Below are 20,983 nucleotides of genomic sequence, written 5' to 3'. Positions count from 1 at the left end.
ACTGAAATAGGCTCTACTGAATATTAGGTGTAAATGCTTTCAGGTAGTCCTTCTTGGTTGAATTAAACTACAAAGCAATATTTCTTTCAAGCCATTTGGAGGCAATTTACAGGCAAAAAACAATGTGGTCTACATAAAAGTCATAACTCTGATTTCCATGTGTCATGTGCATGTTGCACAACTCTACAGATTATTCATAGAAACAAATTAGGAAAAGGAAGCAACTCCACAATATGTTTTGATGAAAGAATCGCTGAGCATCCCTTACTTGGCTGATGGTTAGTATCCATGTTTGTTTATAAAACATATGCAAATGTAATGAAATGGCTCCTTCTATGGTGTGCAAGGAAATAGATGATTGTATTGTTACGACAGTTGTGCCTTTTCCATAAATAACTTAAAGGCCACATTTCTCTCCCCATTAAGAATCACTTCCCTATGCAATTTAGTTCATGTTTGTTTCTGAGGCATCACTAATTACCACTCATCTGAGATACATAGATTCCCCCTCTCTTCCTTGGTGTGGCACTGTCACATCTTCAAAGGCTTCTGTGGAGTAGGAGATGGTCAAGGAGGTGGTGAATGAGCACGGGATAAGCCTCACTATCATTGACGGTTCTGCCATTACCCTCTTTACTGCCATCTCGCAAAGTTATACACATGTAGCTGACTATTCTTGTTTTCTTTCTTTTTTTCCTGCTTCAGGTTTATTTGTACAAATAGCACAGGAAGACACCAGCCCCATGCAGACGGCAGCCCAGGGGGGTCGCATCAGTCCTTCTGTCCTCACGTTGGCAGACGGAGATCTCTACTCTGAAGCCTTTGTAGGGCCATGGGCACCTTTGGGAGCCTGAGCTGGAACTGAAGCTGGAGCTGCAGGCTGGGCCTTGGTTTGATCCTTGGCCTTTGGCGGGCACAGCCTGAGCCCCTTGGCAATGCGGGCACGAGCACGCTTCCTAAGCTTGGGGTGGGCAGTGTAGGCAAGTCGATCGAGCTTGTGGCAGATACCCTTTGGGATCTTGGGCTTAACCTCCTTGGGCTTTACCAGGGCCTTGATGGCCTCAGCACGTACACTCACGGCCTTGGTATTGTTAGCCTGCATCTTCTTTAGGCCTTTCTTGTTGTGCTTCTTGGCAAAGTGCATGCTCCTCAGGAACTTGGGGTCCACTCCCTTTAGAGATTAGTGATTGGGGTTTCTTTGTGATTGGGGTTTCTTTGTGATTGGGGTTTCTTGATGCCATTTCTATGCCATTTTCGGGACTGGTTGTGTGTGGTGTGGTTCTTGGACTTGGCCATGTCTGCACCATAAGCCACGGCTCCCATAGCTGACTATTCTTAAGTACAAGGCAAAACCAAAGAGAATTCTGATATATTGTGGGGAAAAAAGTTGACCATCCACTTAATATTTCCATAATCAAAAAATCCCCAAAGTTAAGGCTTCATAAGCAGAGTCCTGTCTACCCCCAGTTCTACTTTTCTTTCCAAGATATAATGCCCTTTTTTATTACTCCACTCTTTGAAATCAACACCTACTTATTGGGAAATTTCACTGTTTATCCACAAAGGTTATCACCACAGGACACATCCTGTTAGCATTATTTTTGAAACTCTAAGCTTACTCTTGGAACTATTAGGAATAAGAGGCCAGTGTGGTGGCACCTTGGGAGGCTGAAGAAGGAGGATCTCTTGAGCTCAGGAGTTTGAGACCATCCTGGGCAATATAGGAGACCTTGTCTCTACAAAAAATAAAAAATTATCTGGGTGTAGTGGTGCATGCCTGTGATTCCAGTTACCTAGGAGGCTGAGACGGGAGGATCAGTTGAGCCCCGGAGTTTGAGGCTGCAGTGAGCTATGATGGCACGAATGCACTCCAGCCTGGCCAACATAGCAAAACACAGTCTCGAAGAAGAAGAAGAAGAAGAAGAAGAAGAAGAAGAAGAAGAAGAAGAAGAAGAAGAAGAAGAAGAAGAAGAAGAAGAAGAAGAAGAAGAAGAAGAAGAAGAGGAAGAGGAGGAGGAGGAGGAGGAGGAGGAGGAGGAGGAGGAGGAGGAGGAGGAGGAGGAGGAGGAGGAGGAGGAGGAGGAGGAGGAGGAGGAAGAAGAAGAGGAGGAGGAGGAGGAGGAGGAGGAGGAGGAGGAGGAAGAAGAGGAGGAAGAAGAGGAGGAAGAAGAGGAGGAAGAAGAGGAAAGTATCAAGTACTAAGTTATAAACATTAGCCTACTACCTTATAAACTTAAGTGGCTCCCTTATCCTAAAAAATCCTGGGCATGGGTTTGAATTTGTTCCCTGAATTGGCCTAATTAACCCCTTAGACAGATATCATCCTTCTTGCCAGTCTCTCTGAGATGAACAGGCCTTATTCATACTTAGGCAGTTCCTCCAGTCTCTGGAGAGGTGGGGGTGAATTATAGGTAGGTCATATTTATGCAGCCTTAAGGAAAGAAAGGATTGAGCCCAGTGAACAGATTACAAAGTATTGGTGTATTGATCCTGTATTAGTCCGTTCTCATGCTGCTAATAAAGACATACCCAGGACTGGTTAATTTATAAAGGAAAGAAATTTAATGGACTCACAGTTCCACACGGCTGGGGAGGCCTCACAATCATGGTGGAAAATGAAGGAAGAGCAAAGGGACTTCTCACATGGCAGAAGGTAAGAGGGTGTGTGCAGGGGAACTCCCTTTTGTAAAACCATTAGCTCTCCTGAGACTTATTCACTATCATGAGAACAGCATGGGAAAAATCCACTCCCATGATCAATTACCCCCCACCAGGTCCCTCCCATGATGTGGGGATTATGGGAGCTACAATTCAAGATGAGATTTGGGTGGGGACACAGCCAAACCATATCAAATCCTTAGTAACATGAGCATTTTATGATGTTATAAAATCACTCTTCTTTTTGTTGTTTCATGAGTGATGGATGACTTCAGAAGATTGTGTTGGGATTTACCTCAGTTTGAATGAGGTGTGTTCAAAACTTGATAGATTTTTAAATATTTAAAAATAATTGTTGAGGAGGAGCAGTTCTTCCCCACTTCTCATGTGACCTTCCATGCAGACGGAACTTATCAGTATAAGGCTCCTGACCTCTCTGTCCCTTCACCCATTCTGCCTCAAAGCAGCTAGACTAATTTTCGGATTGGTCGATTTGAAATGAATATGATTAAGTTTAATACCTCTATCCCTCTTCCTTTGGGAGTGAGCTGTCTACATGAAAATCCTTACTCCACCACTCTGTGGGGTCAGCCTTCTCCCCATCTGCGGAAGGCAGCTCTCACCGAGTACCACCTACCACCACTGAGTTCAGTGGACAATGAGGACACCCAACCGCCTCGTTCTGAGTTGTGTCTTCCAACTTCATCTTTAGTAGCTCATCTCTTATCTCTTCACCTCCTTGTCTTATTTTTCTAAATGTTCATCACTTTAACTGGGAGGTGAGATACTGTGTATTAGGCGCCCAGCCCTCACAAACTCCGGCAACAATGAACACTAAGCTACACAATGTAGATACAAATAAGAACTATTGATTGTTTTGCGAGGTGAGTAGTTTGTATTAGGTAGAAGAAGAAAGGGTAGGTGAATCTTCTTTCCTTCAAGGAGCATATAAGCACACATAAACGGTTAGAAACAGTAAGAGAGGGTCTACAGGCCTTAATGAGTGGAGCAGACAGCAACTAAGGAAAATTAGAGGAGAAAGATATTGGTTGGAAAGCCTAACAGGGAGTTAAAGTTTCAGCTGAGCTTTAAGGAAAGGTTGGTACATGCATTCCAAAAAGTGCAGAGTGTTCTATTAATGGAAAAGTAAGCACATCGAGCTGGTTCTATTGCAAATATGTATTTATAATGACATCCTGTAAGTAACTGAAAACTCTATCATTACATTAAAAAATGTAAAACCTTCTGGAGCAGCCGAGTACATGGCAGCAGCTGCAACATCAGCATGTTCCGTCTCACTGTCTGCCACAGACAGCACAACTACTAGTGATGTTCACACAGACTTGGGAGAAGTTTTGACATGAAATAACTGTGATATTTAAGGAAGAAACAAAATGCTGAAAGTTGATACAAAAACTGAGGTCCCCCCCTCTGTAATTACAATGAACATGCTAAACAAAGATGGAACTAACTCTGAGAACTTAAAGCCAACAAGAGGAGTTGGCTGCACCTGCATCAGGACAAAATGTGCTGGCTGGTCCCTGACCTGGCATAAGACAGGAAAGTCACCTGTGCAGTAGAATCGTGGGCACAAGCACACACTTCATTCAGGTGAAGGCTCAGTGAGAGATCTTCTGTCCTGTCCTGCCCTGAGAGACGGAGGCTTTTAGGTAAGCAGAGGGAAGGGGGTAAGACCCCCAGCACATGGAGGGAGAACAAAAGTCTCAGGCAGGAAAGCATAAGAGATGCTTGGAGAAGACAGGGCAGGAGTGCAGAGATTTTGATGTCTATAAACCTTGGTTGACCTTGAAGATTTATCTTTTAATGCCATTATCTCATGTTAATTAATAACGGCAACTTAACTTTCCGTCTTCATGGCATTCTGACAACACTGCCTTTCAGCAGCCATAGTGATGTTACTGATCTGCTTTTGCCTGGTTTTCTGTGAGTAAACTGTGTTCTGAGCCAGCCACACGCTGTGACTCAGGCCTTCTTATGACGAGTACCAGGCACTCACACTGCTGTTGGCCAAGAGCTGCCTATGGCCATACAGCGGAGACAAATTAATACTAACACCATCCTTACATTTGGGAGACAGGCTAACAGTTTACAGGCTCCAGAGCACTTTCCCATCCCTTCACATTTAATCCTCGGATCACATCTGGTGTTATTCAGGCACAACTGGAAGGCCATGTGCGGGTGGACCACATCTGGAATAGCCTGTGTTGAGAGACACATCTGGCACTCTCCCCCATCACCCCCCTTCTTCCCTCTTCAGGAAACTTGGGACATGGAGTCAAGACACCTGGCTTTCAAGCCCAGGTCTTCTATTAACTGACCATGGGCTTGTGGGCAAAGTCACACCACTTCTCTGGGTATAATTGCATACTGGGTGATTTCTAAAGCCCCTTCCTGCTCCAAGATACTATTATGCTGTGACAAACTGGAGAAGTAGACAGTGACTATAGTGATATCCTCCTTAAAAATGAAGACCCTGTTACACAGAGAATTTAATGACTTCTACTCCAAGATTACACAGATGGTAAGCAGTAACATCTCTGGATGTTTCATTTAGTGTTTTTTCCACTACATCGCACACATGTGCGTGAGCACAATGTGGATTAACCTTGACCCGCTTAGCTCTAGCTCAGATAACCAGATGCAGATGGAGGAATCCATGCTTTCAGCAAAACTACATTAATTACTTGGACAGTATGTGGCTAAATAAGATTCCACAAACTGACAGCCTGCAGACAGGATTTGTCCTGAAGCCCTGTTTTATTTGGCCCCTAGCGTGTTTTATTTAAAAAATTGACATGTTGCTATACTTTAAATTTGAGATATTTACATAAAAATTCAAAAATTCAAGTTCTCTTAAAAAGCTGAAAGTTTGGCAACATGATAATGACTGGTTGAAATGGGCTCATCATTATATTGTCCCTTCAGTTAGTGTTTTCAAACTTCCATACTTTTGACATTTTGGACTGAATAATTCTATGTTGTGGAGAGGCTGTCCTGTGTATTTTGGGATGTCTAACAGCATCCCTAGTCTATACTCACCAGATGCCAGTAGCACCTTCCCCTCTGTTGTGACAATCAGTGTGACATTGCCAAATGTCCTTTGGATGGGGGCCACAAAATTCCTTTATGCTGGGAATGATTGCTGTAGGCATTTGAATAGGGATCCTTGGAAAACAAGAGCTGGAGAAGATGTAGTCCAATGCTCTCCGTTTACAGAGAAGGAAACTGAAGCCCAACCAGAAAGGTTAAGTAACTTGCCCATAGTGACACAATTGAACAATGGTGACAGAGCTAGGACTGGAACCCAGGTCCTCTGATGCCTTGTGCAGTGCACTTGTCACCTCGATCTGCTTCCAGAGCTCTCACCTGCCAACTATGTGAGATGCTGGGTACATTAATTTGCTAATTTCCTGCCCATTTTAATTGCTGATCAGGAAGGCCTGACTGCTGCTCTCCCTTCCTTGCAAGTATGTCCAGAGTCAAACAGAGCAGCCCTCCACTCCAAGGGAGCATTTCCTGGACTAGGCGGCCCATATTGTTTCACTCAGATTGGAAAGGGTGTTACGTAAACATTTACCTTATTCTCGGATCCAGTCATTTATATAAGATTTTTCTCATTCCCAGCCACTTCAGATCATCAGTCTCTTTTGCATTCTTGAATCAACATTTTCTCTAAAGCCACTAAGAAAGGGTGCAGCCAGAAACAAATGTTTGTGTGAAGTCATTTGTCACTCTGCAAATTCCTTAGGAATGTGGTTATACAACAAACAGTTGGATGTGATCATTTATATGCTTAGAATTTGTTTCATCATTTCAAAGCTCATCCTTTTTGATAAAAAACAATTTTAGAAGTATATTAACGATTTATCACAGGAAGTATTTCCTTTTCATAATAATAAATTCCTCTGATGTGAGAAAGTACCTACCAGGCCTACTGGACCAGAAGCCCTGGGTGCTTAGGCTCTATCAGTTTTGGCTCTATCCCTATCGAACCTGATGGCCTAAACAGGGCCATATCTTTCTCAACGGTGTTTGGGCGACCACTGAGATCCCTTGACACTCTCATATTGTGTGAGTCATATTCCTGTTTCATCTGTTAGTGTCCCTGGGAGCTTTCTCCTATAATTGGTTCTTGTTCTACCTGGTTTGCCTGCTGCATTTTTGACAGAGAAAGCCCAGAAAACACCTATTGTAAAATGTTATTTGTTTACCCACTTACAGTGGGACCAGCCCACAGGTTAATTTGAAAATTTTCTAGTTGTCCGTGAAATATCTTAGTCAGAAAGTAACTTTGCCCAACAGTAATGTTAAACTCTGCTTTGAGGGTACAATAGTCCCCCCTTATCCAAGAAGGATATGGTCCAAGACCGCCAGTGGGTTCCTGAAAGCACGGGTTGTAGGAACCCAATCACAGTTCTATTCACATCCACCTACAAATTTAATACCTTTTCCAACCTAACTAAGCACTCGTCATGCACTGTGCCCATAGTTTTGTAGTTTAAAGGGCAACAGCAAAACTAGCACACATTTTTTTTCCTCTTCACAATTTAACAGATAGGTTTGTTTCTGCTGTATCTTTTAGCAACCTCAGCATACAATTCTTTTTTTCTTATTAAGTTGAGAGCCTCCTCCTTTTCATGTAAACACTATTTATGGCTTCTCTTTGGCATATCCAAGTTGCCAGAATCACTATTCTTGTGGTTGGGGCCATTACGAAGTAACGTAAGGGTGCCTTGAACACAAGCACTCTGATACCATGACAACAGATCTGTTAACCAAGAAATCTACTAAGTAAATCACAGACAGGGAGGGTAGACAGCATGGAGACGCTGGACAGAGGATTCACAACCTGGGTAAGATGGGGAGGGAGGGCACACAGTTTAATACTTAAGAATTGTTTATGTTGGAATTTTCCACTTAATATTTTCAGACCATGGTTGACCACAGGTAACTGAAACCACAGGAGTGAGATGACAGGTAAGGGGTTACTACTGTACATCCTTCTTGGATGTCCTACTGAGTGTCAGAATCATTTGAGAATGCAATGATGTAGGAATCAACCTCCTCCTGCCTCCTGCTCCCCTTCGTCCTCCCCCTCAGTGTGGTAGGACTTTTCATATATTGTGACCTGAAGTTCACAGAGGACTGTTATGTGACCACTCACTACAATCATACTGCCATAAATGTGTTCTGATTTTCTTGGCTTCTATCCTGGCACATCTCTCTCTGGCACAGTGTCCATCCACCTCAGCTTCTGATTGTCTCTTTTCTTTCTTTCCTTTGAACTTGATAGGAGATCAGAGCATGAAAGACAGGTGGCTATAAAGAATAACAGAATTGTCACATATGCAAGAGTTGTGTGTCACCTCCCTTGTGCAATGTTTGAGTGGACTTGATCATAAGGTCCATTTGGACAAGTGGAGGAGGGGAACAAGTGGGACAGAGGCTCGGATGCATGAGTTGGAAAAATGAATAGAGTGTTAAGGGAGCTGCAGTTTGGACTCACCCAAGATAGGTCAGGTTCTGAACATAGAGCTGTAAGACTCCCTGCCAGAGAAATCCTGATTAGGATTAGCTGAGGCACTGGGCAAGGCTGGGCCAATGGATAAAGTCTTCAGTACCCAGAACTGAGCAGGTCCAGGAGGACAATTCACTTTATCTCCTAACATCACTTGTTCATAATCTCACTCTTATTGTAAGTCTCTGTGTGAAGGTATATTTTTCTTTTGTCCTTTTGTCGCTTTATCAAGAAGGAAACCAAATTGACTGACTTAAATTTTTGCTTATTAAAACAACGTTGACAATTAGCATTGAACTTTGACTTTATGTCAGACATTCTGCCTGTACTATTTTAGCAGAAGGTCACAGGGAAGTTTAAGGGTAATTGTTGGCCATTCTTGAATATGCCTTCTTCCTTGCTTTGTTAATTAAATAAGTGCTGAGTTTTAACTGGGTCCATGGTATCCCAGCTAAAGATTACATCTTCCAGCTTGTCTTACAGATTGATGTGGCCATGTAACTAGGTGCTAGCTCATTGGATGTGAACAGAAAAGGTGTAAACAACTTGAGGTTTATGCCCATAAGGAAGGATTGTGCCCTCTCCCTCCCCTTCTCCTTTCCCTCCGGCTGGAAGGTGAACAAGAGGCAAGAGTTGAGAAAAGACAGTGTAGCCATGAGATGAAAACTGAGTGTTGAAGATGCAGAATAGGCCAGGAAGAGTCTGGTCCCCAGACTGTGGAGCTGTCCTCTCAGCTCTAGACTGATTATGTTCAGACTAGCACAAGAGAGAAATAAACGCCTGCTTCTTTTAAGCCACAATTATTTTGACTTTTGTTATAATAGCCACACCTGTTTCCTAATTGTTCCTGGTATTCATTTTGTACCCTTTGTGCAAATCAACATCTAAACCTCAAAAAAGACAACTGGTCTAAAATTGCTTCTGGAGTGGTCCCCTCATATAGCTCAAATATGATGCTTTCTTATAGAATTCCTCTCTGATATGGAAATGCCAGTGAAATCATACAGTCCTTTCCCCACACCAAAGGAATGCCCAGTTCTGAACAAAGGGTGCCTTCTGGAACATGTGCCTGGCTGGGTTTTCGTATGTGTGAGCAAAAGTCCGGGGTGCATTCTTTGTTAATCTCCAACCTGGGACTCTACCCACGTCACAGGCTGGGTTCCTGTGGAGATTAAAATAATCGATGTGGTGGGTCAATAAATAAATCATAAAAATTATCACATTTACCCACTATCAACATTACTAGTATTTAAGGGCTCATGTTCGGAATGTTATATATTTAAAACAAAGGTTTTGGCACCAAAATAAAGAATATGCTCCAAGTTACTTTGTTTGTTGACTTAACGTTTTTAAATATTGCATGTTAGTGAGATTTGGGTTGTGAGAGCCATGAAGGCATTTCTGATTTACTTTTTTTTTTCAGGGATACTGAGGGGCTACTTGTGAGATGGCAAAAAAGAGATATGGCAACCAGAATTCCCCTCAGTCATCCCTGACAAGTTCCCCTACATCTTCACACAAAGTAAGAGGGCCGCCACTTCACGGTGATCTCAGCACTCCTAATGCCACTTGGAAAATTCTGGACTTGGATTAAGCACGACTCAGGCAGGACAGTTCACAGATACTGTGAGCCATGACTTAAGGCCCATTTTCTCTGAAGCTATTTCCAAGTTAGTCAGCACCATACGGACAAACAGAGGGAGAGTCAGAAAGATAAATTTCTTTCCCTGTAATGTATGTGTTATGTTAACAATAGAATACAATGAAGTTAAGGGATCATGTATGAATGTAAATGCCCCTGCATCCCCACTGTGTTCAGTACTTTATGTATTATCTTTGTCTTTTCCACAATGTGCTTCTTACACATTCCCCGACTCCTTCCACAGTTATCTATCAATTGTCAAATGCTGTTTACCTAGAACATTGGGGTTCTCATTTGCTAGACTTTTTTTTTTTTTTTTTGCAGTTTATTATTCCTTATCTCTGTTTACTAAACTCCAGCATCTCACCTACATTATGTAACTTTTTATCAAAGTTAAGTGAAATGTAGATCTTGAATTTTCTCTTTCTTCCATAATTCTTTATTACTTGTGAAATATATTCCTACAATATTGTATATGTGACCAGGGGACCAGATGGGACCGGGGGAGGAAAATGGCTTTTAAGTGATTCAAGGCGATGCTTATTGTCTATCGAGTCAGGACTATGAAGCCACATGACGTGGAAGCAATGCAGGTGTATTTCTTCACCTCTCAACATTCTTGACAAGCTACTGTATGCCACAGCCTAGGGATAAAAACTTGATGAAGGGTCTACCTCTGCCTCTGTAAGCTTATAATCTGTGGGATAGCCAAGTAACAAGGGATTTCAGAACAGTGTGCTGGGTGCTGCCGTGGGGATAGCCACAGGGTGCTAGGGGAACAGACAGTAGTGAGGCCCAACTTGGTCTTGGGAGAATCAGGGAAGGTTTTCTGGATGGGAAGGTGGTGTTTAAGTGAGACCTGAGTAGAGGTTGTCCATGCAAAAAAGTGGAAAATATCATGGCAAGCTTCCAGAGATGAGAAAGTTTGGGATCACTGAGTAGTTCCATGCATCTGGAGCGTGGAGTGGAAGTAGCTGAGTATTGAAATCCAAAGACGGGGATGAAAGCAGAGACTGGATTAAAAATCCCTGAGAGCCAAGATATCAAGTAGGTAAGGGGCAGAGGTCAAAATAAATGGATCCAGTCAGTCTGAGGAAGATTCACCTACACCAATGCTGCAGTTTGAAGCTGGATAAGAAGAAAAGGAAATAAACATTTCTGAGTGTGTACCATATACCAGACACTGCATTACCTAATCCAATTATCACACAAAGCTTTTAGGGGGTATAATCATCACCATTTCATGGCTGAAAAACATGGCTTCAAAAGGTAGCATGATAGGTGTCACACAGTTTTGAGTAGTAGGTCTGAGATTCACATTCAGGTCTAATTCCAAAGCCTGTGTTCTTTCTGACCATAGCAATGACTCCAGAGCAAGAGGCCAGCCAAGAGAGGGCAGGTTTAATGAACTGGATAGAAGCTACAGAGAGTCAGACTTGGGCTTCAGATAACCACATGGAGGCAGAGTAACAGCTGGCACAAGACTTCCAGGAAATGGGCCATCTTTGGAAAGATGTGTTGACAAGCTGCCCAGGCTGTGGGGCATGAGTGCCAAAGGTCAAAGTTTAGAAGAATAAAGAGGCAAAATCAAATTTCTATGTAGAAGAAGCTAACTAGAAGTTGATATAGAAGCATGAAACTAGACAGAAGAGGAGAGGAGTTAGAAGAGACAGGGCCAAGTGCCATGCTGAGAGGCCAAAGCTACAGAAAAAGTGGCCAAGGAGAGAGGTTCCTGGTGATGGGGTGGCTGAAAGCCTTTAAAGAATAGAAGTGTCTAATGTGTAATCATAGGTTGTTTGGTTGCTGTCCTGTAAACTCCAACAGTTGCCTCGATTCTCCTGTTAAAATCCATCCCACACATCACACAGCCTTGTGTTTGAGACAGGCTCCAGTAGAACGTCCAAACAGGAAGACGGGGAATGTTCGGTGTGGAGTGTGGAGTGACAGGGTACACAGAAGCGGGACCAGGCACAGAAAAGAGAGGAAGCCCATACATGGCGTGATTAGGCCTCAGCCAGAGGTGGCCAGGAACATTATAAACAACCTGCCCACATGTCAAAGATTAGCAGAGAGTTCGAGAGAGTTGTTAAATGGCTCACCACATAAGGAATGAGAATGCAAAACAATTCCATTTGAATCCTGAAAGGGCAAGCTGACCTCCGCTGATGTGCGGCTTGTGAAAAGAAGATATTTCTAATAGAGCTGCTCAAGGATTAAGTAGGCAGCCTTGGACAGCAGTTAACTTTCCACCCCTGGGAATGTGTAGGCAAAGAGGACGCAGACCCAGGCATGAGTAGGACAGATTCAGGTGTCAGATGACGACAGACTGCATAACCCATCGAACTCCCTCCCAACCCTGAGAGTCCAGCCTAGGAAAGCAAGTTTAAGGCTCCCAAATGAATGAAGTATCCAGGCAAATCGAACTTGCATTTGGGAATGCACATTTGACAAAACTCAGAATGAATGAGTCAATAGGAAATCCACCCAAACAGGTTAACATTAAAACCGAACCATTAACATCCAAGAGAAGGATAAAGCTGCCTTGCTAGTCAACTTTGTGATTCAATCCAAGCTTTCTCATGTGCTTCCCGCTCCTCCTAACGGGTCACTTGGTTTGGACAGTCTAGGATTTGCTTTCAGAGCAGGTGGATAAACTTACCTGTTCCATCGGAGATTAAGGTTTCAGCACCTGCTGACGATGCATCTAACCTGTTGAGGATTTTCTTGCATTTTGAGATTCATGCCCGGGCCTAGACATCCTTTCTCCCAGTTCGTTAGTAATATCCACCAGGCTGGAGGTGTCTTGAGGGTATGAAAGTCCACCAGCTTCAAGAGAAGAGGAAACAAAAGTAAAGCAAGAAAGACTGAGAACAACAACGTAGGCAGAAAGCTGGTAACAGTGAGCTCTCTTCTCTCCATGGCCTGGTCAGAAAGAAACAAGCAAATGCTGCCACAACTCCTTAGACTGTGTGCAAGGACAGGGCACACACCAACTGCTAAAGCACATGTTAAAAGGTTAAAATGTTAAACAGTTTCCTAGATTTTCTCTTATACTGTGCTCAGAACAATATGTGCAATTTAGAGAAAAAAAAAAAAAAACCCCTAAGTAAATATGATATTCTGCCAATGCTCTAATTTTATGTGTCACCCAGGGATGACTTGGTACATGAAATGCATAGACAAACCATACATTTTCAAAAAGCAGACTTTATTGGTTTGAATTTCAGCACGTAAGGTATTTCTGCACTCACCCACGGTAGGGCAACAGTCAGGATAGTCAGAAGTCACGAAGGAGGAGGAGGCACAAAGAACCTACAGTAACCACAGACCAATCGTCAGCTCTAAGAAATTGACTGTAGACCTCAAATAGTTGCTGATATTTGAAATAAGAATAAAATTTCCCATATGCAACCAGTCTAGGGAGGCATTCTTGGTGACATTTTCAAATTGTCCCATATGCCACAACCCTCTACTGAGCAGGACTGAACACGTCTCCGGGGGTCAAACCGACATAGATTGGATTTGAAAGACCACGAAGGTCAGTTCTTTCTCCTGAGTGTCCTCCCTTTGTGGAAACTAGAAGTAAATTAACAACCCCACCTAGTCATTCCAAAAGATAGAATCACATTTAAGCTACCTTTTAGCTTTAGAAACATTTTTCTTCCAAGAAACTACTTTTGAAATAAGTAAAAAATGTTAAAGTTGACCACTTGTCCTTTTATTTTAACAAGTACTTTTGAATTCTTCCTCCAGGCCACCATGCCAGACATGGAAGATACAAAGATCTATTGATGCCTTTGAATAACCTAGAGTCTCTTGTTCATGCAAACAAGATTAAGAGCCAATAAATTAATCACAAAGTGCAGATGTACACCCTGTGCCCAGATCTGCCCCGGGGTATTGGGAAAGGCCTCACAGCAAAGGCCAGAGCCTGAGCTGAGCAGCTGATGGTGAGTGGGAGTTTATCAGATGACAGACAGGTGAATGGCATTTCAGAAGGAGGGAATAGTATGTTGCAAAGGTACCAAAGCGGGAGAGAGTAGGACAGTGGCTTGAGGAGTGGCACCAGGGTCAAGGTAGTATGTTGCATGCTCTAGTCATGCAAGTGTTTTCCTGGAAAAAGAACAAATGCATCGTGACAAAATTCAAGTGCATTCCTATACTTAAAATTCAACAGATCTAAAGATAGTAATTCAGAGAAAAAGGAAATTAAAATATTTGAGCAGTTTCTTTGTGACACCTGAAAACAGGTGCCAGGGGATTTATGTGTTATTGTCTCTAGAACAGGGTCACTTCATGGGCCTGTAGCCTGCCATCACCCAGGGGCCCATGCAGAGAAGCCTCTGCACTGGGGCAAATGCTCTGCTCTTGCTGTCTTAAAGTTCTTTAGTACGTTTTGAACAACGCGCCTTGGCTTTTCGTATTCCATTTGTCCCCAAAAATTACGCAGCTGATCCTGAGAACAGAACATTTTCAGATGACTTGAAATAGCTCCGTATTGTTGTATTTAAAGTGGAAAGAGGGAGAAGTGGTAGATGAGGTTGAACATGTAGGCAGTGGCATATATCGAAAGGCCTGGGAGCCTCGCTAAACATTTAAAATGTACCTGTAGGATACAGAAGGTCATTGAAGAATTTGAGCAAGAAGTAGCATGAAGAGATGTGCTGTTCAGATCACCGTAGTGTAATGAGTCGACAGAGTGGAAATATAACAAAAAGTTTCCCATTTAAAATAAATGCATTTTCCTTGTTTGAATTTCGTTTCTTGGGAATAAAGTTTTGATCTGTGTTAAAAGTCTCTGCAAGAAATTGTTGCTGTGATTAACTTACACCTTAGGGTAAATTCAGATAGCAAGATCTGTGAGCTCTTTTGAGAACTGGATGTAGGAAAGGGAGAACAGAAAACAGGAGGCAGAAGTTTCTGCATGTAGATGGGCAGGCCATACGGAAGCCGGCCTTCTGGGGAAAAGCTTAGCCGTCTTTTCACTCTGCACAAGCCTAGCCTGACGACACACAGAGATTTTTTTTTCCCCCAAAAGTGGCCTTTTAGCATTCCCCCTGCCTGTTTCTTTATTGCAGTGTTTCTCGAAGTGTGTTCCCCAGGAAATCAGCATCTCCATCACCTGGAACTCTCCGCTCCACCCTAGTAGCACCGAATCAGAAACTCTGGGGCTGGAGCCCAGAAATCTGTTGTTTTAATCCCTCGGAGTGATCCTCAGGCAGCCAAGAACTGTTGCTTCATTGTAAATTGTCTGTGCCTCTAGAACTCAGATATTATAAGAAAAATGATGGAAATGCCCATTTAGTATCAGAACGAATAATCAAAAGTGATTTTAATATCAAAAACATTCAGTCTTGTTCTAAACGTACTTTTACATGAATGTACATTCAGCAAGTGATCTAGGGCGTACATGATTGCAAAATCTTCATAGGTGATAATGCCATAGTTCCAGAATGACTTTAAAAGGGCATATATTACTGCATGAGCGATGAATCACAGCTTCTGCAGTTAATGGTAGTATTTAGCAAAACAAAATAAAGACGATTCTTTTCTTCTTAAGCAAGCATGGTCCTTATATTGAAAGAATGTTTTTCTTGTACTGTCTTCTTCTAAAGGATCATGTCTGCTGATAGTGCTGGAATTTTTTTATTTCTTTGTGCCTTACATTGCACCAGTAATATTGCAGCTATGATAATACATGTCCAAAGGTGACATGTGTTTACATAGCCTATAACGTTTCTGAAATGCAGTCTGATTTGCTGCTAAAACCGTCATTTCTCAGATTCTTTCCGTTGTCCTCCATGAGTAATCCAATATACAAGGAAGGATAAAAGGGTAAACACTTTTGTGATAATCCAGATTTTTCCAGTGGAATTTTAAACAGTTTGACAATTCAGTCTTGTTAAAATTTGATATAAAATAAATGCTTCTTTGCAAACAATTATCCAATAAATATTTTAATTCTGTCTCATATTCTCACAGTGGATTGTTTTCTGAGTCTTTTGGTGGAATTCTTTCAAATTAGAGCTCAATGATCTTCTTTATATTTTATCCAAGGTTTGAAATACATGAACCTGTCTCTACTTACTTGAACAATGGCCTCTATTATGGTGTCTTTTTCTTTAAATCCAAATATTATACTCAGCATTTTAGGAATTCTCTATCCCAAATACAGCCAATTAAATTGTCTATAAGTGATTCAGAGCCTTAGAAAATGAAATGAAATGGGAGTTTGTACTTTGAAATGAGTTCAAAAATGTGTACCATTTGTCAATGCTAATCTCTGTCGAGTAGGCCTCATTATCTTCTGGTTCTGCTGCTAACAGATGAAATAATCTGACACAGACTTCTTTAACAGAGATATTTCTTCCTGGGAGAAGTCTGACCTTTCTCAGCAACTGGGAATCAAATTCTTGACCCTGAAGATGGGAGAAAGAACGTGATGCTTTTTGGTGCCGTGATAAACCAGCCGAAATTTGAAAACATCTCCTGGGATAAACAAGAGCAGACATGGGTATTTGTATTGTTTCTCATCAACATTCAGGACTAACTGAGAGCTGATGACCAAGGAGTTTAGCACAAGAGAACACTGAGTCTGAAACTTTGGAAAACCTGGAGATGATTGATGGCCTCAGATGCAAATCTCCCATCACTGGCCTGGTCTGATGTTGGCATCGTAAATCTGAGTTGAGACCAGAACCAAAGTGGTCACCAGCCTTTCCTTTTCAATCAGTGTTCAGCCCAACCTCCTTTCTGCTGAACCTGAAAACCTGGAGACCCCAACCCAATCTATGATTCTGTGGTTCTGTTCCCCCGTCTCCAAAACCTTGATGAAACAAAGAAGGAAACAAGTATTCATTAAACAGTTTGCAGGGAGGAATGAAAGAATGACAGTCTCTCTCCTTAATCATTTCTGGAATATTTGAATAAATAAATCTTGAATTGATAAACTTTCAAGCAGCAAGAAGATAATGTTTGTGTGCGAGCACCTCTTTTGTAAAGCAGAGAAGCTGGGGTCACACATTCTTTTATCTCCCCCAACTACACCCTCTCCCTCCTTTTGGCCAGGGGCAAGGGGTGTCAGCTGAAGCTGCTGTCTTCCTCATCCATTAGATTCTTGTCTGATATCTAAGACCAGACTGTTCTGTCTTAAATTCATCCCTCAGTCAAAGGGTGTGATGAGAGAAAAAGGAAAATGCCTACTGAATAATTCTTCTTGAATGTACTAGAGGGACTATAAATTACTGATATGGTTTGGATATTTGTCCCTTCCAAATCTCATGTTAAAATTTGATCCCTGGTCAGGACGATGGCTCACACCTATAATCCTAGCACTTTGGGAGGCCCAGGTGGGCAGATCTCTTGAGCTCAGGAGTTAGAGACCAGACTGGGCAATGTGATGAAACCCCATCTCTACTAAAAATACAAAAATTAGTGGGGCATGGTGGCTCATGCCTGTAGTCCCAGTTACTGGGGAGGCTGAGGCACAAGGTCGCTTGAGCCTGACTGAGCTTAAGAGGTGGAGGAGGCAGCGCACTAAGATCGCACCACTGTACTCCAGCATGGGCAACAGAGTGAGACCCTGTCTCAAACAAACAAACAAACAAACAAACAAAAAAACAAAACGATTCCCAGTGTGAGAGATGGGAGATGGGGCCTGGTGGAAGGTGTGTAGGTGTGTGGGTCAGGGGAGTGGATCCTTCATGAGGTTCTTGGTGTAGTCTTCACTGTAATGAGTCAGTTCATGCAAGAACTAGTTGTTTAAAAGACTGTGACACCCTTCCCATCTCTCTTTTGCTCCCTCTCTTGTCATGTGGCACATCTGCTCCTCCTTTGCCTTCTGCCATGATTGGAAGCTTCCTAAAGCCCTCACCAGAACCAGATGCCAGCATCATGCTTCTTGTAGAGCCTGCAGAACCATGGGCCAAATAAACCTCTTTTCTTTATAAATTGCCCAGCCTCAAGTATTCTTTTATAGCCATGCAAAACTGAGACAACACACATATAAAAAATTCATTCCCCAAACCTTTACGTGTTCCTCATCCTAAAGGACCTCTGTTAGTTATGGTGTCATCACCTTCTTGGCCAAGTGAAAAGTCTGGAGATGTTTGATCCCCTCTGGGGTAGTTCAGATGTCATGAGGGCATGGAGTTTCCTTTGGGAACGAAAAGAAGAGATGGTGTTTTGGAAGACAAAGGTTAATTCTCGTCCTGGAGCATGTGAAGAAAGGCAGGAGATAGGGACTGAGGTGCAGGGTTTGTGCAGGCAGGGCCAAGTGTAAGGATCCAAATTAGAGCAGAGGCTAGAAAATGAGTGAAGCGGGTAGGAGGAGAAAAAGGGGCTCCAGAGTCTCTCTTGTCCTTGCCAGTAACTGCTGAATGAGTGGGTCCCTCTCCTTCACTGGTGAATACCCCTTGGCAGGACATTCCTCCAACCCCCCCGACTTGAGAAATGTTCCTATTTTCTTTTCTCCTCCGCTTCCAGTGAGAATGTTTCCACGTGAAAACACCGTAATGCATGAGATTATTTCACAGACAGAACAAGGTTGTACCAGACAGGCTGGGGTCAGTAGGTGTCATGATCCCATCTCACAGAAAACACACTCCAATAGACAACCAAAAAAGCAATTTGAATTAATTCATATCTTTACTCAGTCCCTCTGGAAACAGTTCAAAGTGGGACTGTGGAAGAGAAAGTTCATTTTCATGTCATAGAAAAGCAGCAAAACGTTATACAAATTCATTCTCCCCTAACTTCACCACTTTTTATATCCACTACTACTATATCTTCTGAAGTTTTCACTCATTTTTCAACTCCCAACCTCAATTCCCATTCTCTTCTCAATATAAATATTCTAGCTTCTCCAGGTCACCCCCAGTTATTCACTTACACCAAACTTCATAATAAGGTCTAGGTGAATGTGTGATTGCGTGGCAGGAGGACATTTTGATTTGTCTTCTGTCTTCCCCCGCCAGAGTGTAAAGTCCTTGGGGCATTAGGGACTTCACTCCCTTCAGCCTAGAGCAACACCTGACTTGTACTGAGTACTCAGTGACATTCATAAATCAATGAATATGCTTATATTATGTATCCATGCTCCCTAAGGGGTAATTACATTGTTTGCTGTCGCACTTAACAACCTTATGCTGGGAATTACTCTGTATATTAAAAGGCACAGTATTGAATAGTGAGAGCAATTTGTTTTCTTCTGTCTCCACTAAAGAATTTGTTCAGGGCCCTTTATATCTTTGCAAATCCAGTTTCTCTATCTGTTATTGGAAACAATAACACACCTGAGAGACCATCTAAGACCTGACATACAGAACTTTGAGCTTTTCACAGTAAAGGTCAAGTGGCATTATCATTGTTGTCTCACTGCTTTTAATGTTAATAGAGATGAGCTACGAATGATGACTTGAATCTTCAAAATGAATATTCAAACTGAAAATTTCTTTCTCTAGTCTAGATAGTACTTCCAAGAAAAGCTTTTTTTCAGATGATTTTACTTCAGTACCAATGGCCTCTCTCCTCTGTATAGCATGAGAATAGAAGAGTAAGCTAACTGATGAAGTATTTTATCACTTGGTCTAACCAAGGGATAGGAAAATGTACTCATAGCCAAATTGAGCTCAAAGGAAGGCATACATCTGGGCACCACATCCAAAGAAAGCCTCACTTTTAAAAACATATTTTTGTGCATCTCAAAACATAAAAACTCAGTATTTTTAAAATACATTTCAATAGCAAGAAAATGTCTAAGGAGACAGTGTCTTCTCCAGAGCAAAGAACTATCTTCTTTTCACTTTCTGCCCTCAGAGAAAATATGATGACCAAAGGGGTTTGAGTTTCCATAGCCTTAGCAGTTGTAGGGAGGAAGCTGAATAGAAACGACTTTTCACCAATGGAAATGATCTGGTGGTAAGTGCCTCATTGCCCCACTGGAAATTTGTTTTCAGAAATTAAAATCGATGGGAAATCCTTAACCTGGGAAGGCTCTGAGGTTTAGCAGCTTCGATAGCAGAGCCTGTAGCATGCTAACAAAGGTCATGGAAGTAAGCCATACATCAGGGAGCACATTTATTATAATGAGATTAGGGAGCACATTTATTATAACAGGTTTTATTATAAAGGGATATTATAATTATAATTGCAATTAGGGATTACAGTTGTTGTCCTCCAATAATTGTAAGCATAGAATGGCTCTATCTAAGTTCAAAAGAAATTGGGAAAATTCTCAGGACACCTCTGGGAGGAGCAGAAAGCATTCCCTATGCTAGACATTGCTGATCATTCCATCAGAAAGTGGAGAGGTCTAGAGTCTTTGATAAAGGAAGGTCAGAGATCACCTAGACATTTGACTTGGTTCACCTCCATCGGAAGACTCCTCGAGAACACTTTTTCTTCTCTTCCTGATCAACTCAAAGAGTGTAGCAGCAGGAAAATAGCATCTTACTATAAAACAGATAAGGATTTCTATCCTGTACTCCCAGAAGAATGGTTAATGGGTGGTTAAATTGTTACTGTCTTAATCTAGTAAGCTCCTGCAAGAAAGTATGTACTTAGCAGGCTGGTGAATTAGAAACTACTCTTCATTAAGGTGATAGCGAGTGAGGCTACTTGAAGCTTATCTCTGCTATCAAAATGATACCGACATAATCGTTATTATACATAGAGAAGGAATAGTGGTAGAGCGCATGGGTCATGGAATCGGTGCCTGCTTTTAATTCCTGATGCCACTGCTTACAAGCTCCCTGGTTACCAAGCAAGTTACTTAACCTCTGTGTGTTTTAGTTTGTTCAACTGTAAACTAAAGATAAACACAACAGCAACAGCAAGTAGTTTATAGTGTTTATGAAGTCCCGTGCCAAGCCTTATCTTAGTGTTTTGTCTTCACTGACTAATTTAATGCTTTCAACAACCCTATGAGGTGGGTGCTTCCGTTACATGACTCCTGAATCTTTTCTTCTCTACTGTGGTGAGTCCCTATAAACACTTAATAAACATGAAGGACGCTGATGTGCTTTATGAGCATTATTTCATTTAATCCTCACAGCACTGTGATGAGGAAGGTGCTCTTATTTTACCCATTTGACACTTGAGATGACTGAGGCACAGAAACGTTAAGTAACTTACTCAAAGACAGG

General features: G+C 42.1%; 1 pseudogene; it reads right to left on the bottom strand.

Annotated features, from left to right (window-relative positions):
• Positions 1-808: 808 nt before the first annotated feature.
• On the bottom strand, positions 809-1,298 carry LOC105492198 (large ribosomal subunit protein eL29-like; annotated as a pseudogene).
• Positions 1,299-20,983: the final 19,685 nt, after the last annotated feature.

The sequence above is a fragment of the Macaca nemestrina genome, chromosome 10 (genome assembly GCF_043159975.1).
Source record: "Macaca nemestrina isolate mMacNem1 chromosome 10, mMacNem.hap1, whole genome shotgun sequence".
In the NCBI taxonomy this organism is placed as follows: Eukaryota; Metazoa; Chordata; class Mammalia; order Primates; family Cercopithecidae; genus Macaca; species Macaca nemestrina.
Note: the sequence above shows the minus strand (reverse complement) of the source record. Positions and strands in the feature narration are given on the sequence as shown.